Here is a 4,537-nt window from a genome sequence, read left to right on the forward strand (position 1 = left end):
CGGAGCTCGCCATTCCAATGTTTCTTTGTTCACAGCTCTGTCTGTGAGCAAAGGCTTCAGGGAGCCTGAGGGAATTTCTACCCCCTCGCTCTCCCTAAAGCCTTTATTTAATTTGTGAGAGCAGTCTGTCTCTAGTGGTAGAATGTTCTAATAGACTTATAGCCCTTCGTAGCTGGGATATACCTGCTATTAAAGTCACGCTGCCTTGTTAAAGTCCCTCGCCTTCGGCTCGGGCCTTTAAAGTTGCAGCAGTCCTTTAATAGCCGCTATAGCCCGCTATGGCGAGCTATAAGGCTATAATGAGTTTCCTAAAAAAAAAAAACGATTAAAATGGTGTAGTATTGAGCGCATCCTTGGAACAACTCTGTGCACGAGGATGCTATGTTTGTGTTGAAGGAGCATTCTGTGTTCGGGAGCCGTATGGTTTCTGCGAGGTCCTTTAAAATGTTAGTCAGTTGCTTCATGTATGTTGCAGTTGCCAGATGCTTTAGGTTGTGGAAGCCAACATTGACATATACTTCCACGTGTGCCTACCTGTCTCCAGAGTTCCTCATTATGCCAACATCTTGGTTAACTAGAGGAGTCAAACGGAGGTCTGTATAATTTAATATAGGTAATAAAGACGAGGTCAGGTAAAGCCTACAATATACTTGGGTTTTTGTAATTTGTACAAATTGTGATTCATTGTAGCAATAGTAAGAGCACCTTTTTACATGTTATTGTGCAGAAAAGTTGACCTATTTCATCAGGAAGCAAAACACCAACAACTAATTTCTTTGCTTCTTAAATATATCTCTGCATCACACAAGAAACACGAATGATGCGATGTAGAAAGAAACATGACTGGCACGTTAAAGTGAAAAACATTATATTCCTTACTACAGATACTCTTTGGATTACTCCTAGGCCTCTCGTCTCTCCAACACATTTTAATGACGTTGTGTATCGTACCGTATATCTAAGTGCTCCCCATCCTACGAGGCATGATTTCCCGCATTAAAATATTTCAGCACTTACACTTCTTAACACCCACTGCTAAATCCCATAGAAACTATGAAAACTATAACAATGGTGCCATGTCTCAGTTGATTTTCTGCCCACAGCTGGGGAAGCCAGACAGTGATACTAACCATACTCCTCCCTCTAAATTACTATGGGGCGGTGACCCAAGTGAGGTATCACTGGAACTTAGCATTTGAATGACAAGATGTTGGTCTATCTCATAAAAAAATGAATGGGATATGTGTTTCCTTAGACATTGCATACTGTAAGATGTCACACGAGACTTCAAGAAACTCACGCATCACTAACCTACAGAATGTCTGGTTGTAAGTCACTTTAACCCACGGAAGTGTCAAACTCCTTATTATAAGCATTACGGTATGCATTATTCTGTGCTACGGGTATAGTAGTGTGTTGGATTGTGACATCTGTGACGGAACCTTACACGGTTATCTGCTGATGTAGGAGGGCTTGGGCAATCCGATGTTGAAAGCCAGGGTAGGACTGGGTCACAAAATAGGCCCGCACACCAAAATAACGGTAGCCCCCATTAGTGAATTAGAAACCTTAAAAACGGTCCCATGTGCGCAAATTGGGGTCGTTTTTGCAAAGTATGGCATGGGCTCGTACTTGCTTCATGCAATTTTTTTTATTATCAGGAATATCAAATGTTAAAGCAGGCACCACAGACCATAACAGGAGGGGACTGTGCAGGTAAGAGCAGTGGGGCAGTGGAGCAGTGGGGCGGGGTAGGGGAGGGGACTGACATGCGACGATGAAGAAAAATGAAATAAATATTTAATTATCCTTCTTTGTCGTCTGTCGAGTCCCTTCCACCCCATCGCTCTTACCTGCACGGGACACTCCTGCACCATAAAACAGTCCAACAAACGGCCCACACTGTGGCCTATCAGTCCAACCCGTCGGGCTCTGCCTGATTGCCCTATATGCCAGACGGACTCTGGTGAAAGCTGGTGAAAGGCTTCACAGAGCCACAGACTCAAAGTTTTGCTTTACTCCTTACCTATAGTTGACTAAAGGGTGTTCCAAAGAATCTACGGGGCATATTATCAAGGGGGTTTATCTCCGCTTTTTTGGCTTTAAAAGCCAAGAAAGTGGAGATAAAATTATCTCCCTATTACCTAGCTGCCGCTAACACCAGTTAGCGACAGCTAGTAGGAGATAGCGACCATCTTGGGCCCCGCTTTGCATGTCAGTGATATTTATCACTAATGACATGCAAAGTGGGCGTGCCAAGATGTTAGCGACTGGAAACAGTCGCTAACATCGCTATCTCCTATTACCAACTTTTGGAGATATTCGCGCTAAGCGCAAATATCTCCAAAAGCTAACACCTGCCCTGAGCAGTTCTTAGCCATGTTATCCAATGGTAGGTGGATAACATGGCTAAGAGCATTAGCTCGCTAATGCATGAATATCGCTGACTATTCAGCGATATTCATGCATTTCGGCCGATTTTTATCGCTTAGGAGATAAACCTTGATAATAGCAAGGTTCCTAAGCGATAAAAATCGCCGCAGCACAGCGATAAAAAAATCGCCGCTAAGCCAACATAGCGATAATTATCGCTAGTTGCTGGTAATATGCCCCTACATTTCCTGTTTCTTTTCTACACGTGCACAGCTCCATTGTTAACAAAAAGTTTGCCTGTCATCCCCCACCCCACCCTTTCAATCTCCAGTTTTTCTACATACATCGCACACTTACCTGTCACTTTGCTCTAACACCACTGTCTTCTTAACAAAAAAGTCTATTTCCATGTATGGATATAAAACATCGTCATCATGTATAAAACAGTATGAATTTTGAGAATAAATTGATTTAATTGGTGGTAAAGCAACACGCACTGCCCCATCCTGTCTCCTTACCTGTTCCTGGTAGAATGTTTGATAATGTGAAATCACCAACCATATGATTCTCCTGTTGCTACACGTGCTACCCTTTATGATGCAATACAGTGCATTCTGATTGGCTGAAAACATTTCAGGTACTCACAGTAAAGTGAGAATGTTTGCTCACTGCAACAAGGGGGCTTCCTTCGTGTAAATGGGATGATAGACTTTGAAGTGTAAAATGGTATCCTAGATCAGAATTGAAGACAGCCCTAAAAGATATTTTTGTAGTCACTGGCTTTTTGTATAATTTGCAGGAGAGCACGATTTCTTTATATTCTCCCATCTTTTATTTTTTTAATAGAGGTGCACTCTGGTACCAAAGTTTGTCCGTAAAAAAATAAATATTGGTTGCAGTTATTTAATGAATGTTATTTAATCCCATTTATATTTCGGCTGCATAGATATCTGAATTAGGCCCTTAATCTGCAGATCCAGGTCTCTGGCCCAGGACTGCTGAAGAGTAATCTGAGCCAATAGCCATGATTAAATATCATGTGATGAACAAAGTACATGCAAAAAGACTAAATTAACTGCACAGTTATAAGATGCTGCTGCTTTTTCAAGACCGGTTTCTTGAGACCTTTCCTTTTCATCAGAGGCTCCTTCACTGGATCCAGGTGAGAGCCAGTAGTACATTTAAAGTTTTCTCTGTCACCTACAAATGCATCAGTGGGACTACCCCTAATATGTGTGTAGCAAAGTCTCTTCAACACACCACAGAGACATCTCTACTCTGACAACGTCCTACCGGTATACACCCGTTACAACGCATCTTTTACTCCGCACTACCATTACAACGCGACTTTTACAACGCATACCATTACAACGCATTGCGCTGGGGGGCGCTCTAGGATAGGGAATAAGTATAATTTACTATCCAACACCTTCCCTAGGGTCCACGGGGACTGGAGTTAGAATAGTAAATTATACTTACCACTATCCAGCACCTCAAAGCGCTATGCGTTGTAATGGTATGCGTTGTAATGGTCGCGTTGTAACGGTAGGTAGTTGTAACAGTATGCGTTGTAACATGGTACATCCGTCCTACCTGTCACCAATGTATCCAGATGTGTGTGCCACTGAAGAGCACACTTAAGGCGTAAGCAGGCAAATTAAGGAATAAATTGTTTATGGACATAACATTTCTCTCCACCCTCCAGACCTTCAAGAAAGTCAATATGACCAATCTCTTGCAGACATTTACCTCCACTCAGAGCTTAACTGCCTCCTCTTCTGCTTATTGCAATAAGGAAAGAGGCACTTCATTTCTCAGCATTTCCCATCTGGGCTACACAGATAAAAGACATAACTTCACATCTTAACCCGTTTACTGCGCCCGTGATTTTGTGGAAGTATGGCACTTCCGCAAAACGGGTGGTTCCGCGTCGCCCATTGGCCGACGGCAGCACCAGCGAGGTAGCGTTGCCGTTGGCCAATGGCCGACGGCAGCATGGAAGGGGTTAATGGTGAACAGGGATCTCCATGTGAAGATTCTAGTCCAAGAACATCTTTCAAGTCAATAGTTGTCATTTGCAACCCGGATTACCAAGCAGAATCAAGACTATATTACCCAAGATGCATTATTTAAACTAATTCACGACTTGATCATCTCAACACTG

Source organism: Lissotriton vulgaris, unplaced genomic scaffold (assembly GCF_964263255.1).
Source record: "Lissotriton vulgaris unplaced genomic scaffold, aLisVul1.2 SCAFFOLD_394, whole genome shotgun sequence".
Classification (NCBI taxonomy): Eukaryota; Metazoa; Chordata; class Amphibia; order Caudata; family Salamandridae; genus Lissotriton; species Lissotriton vulgaris.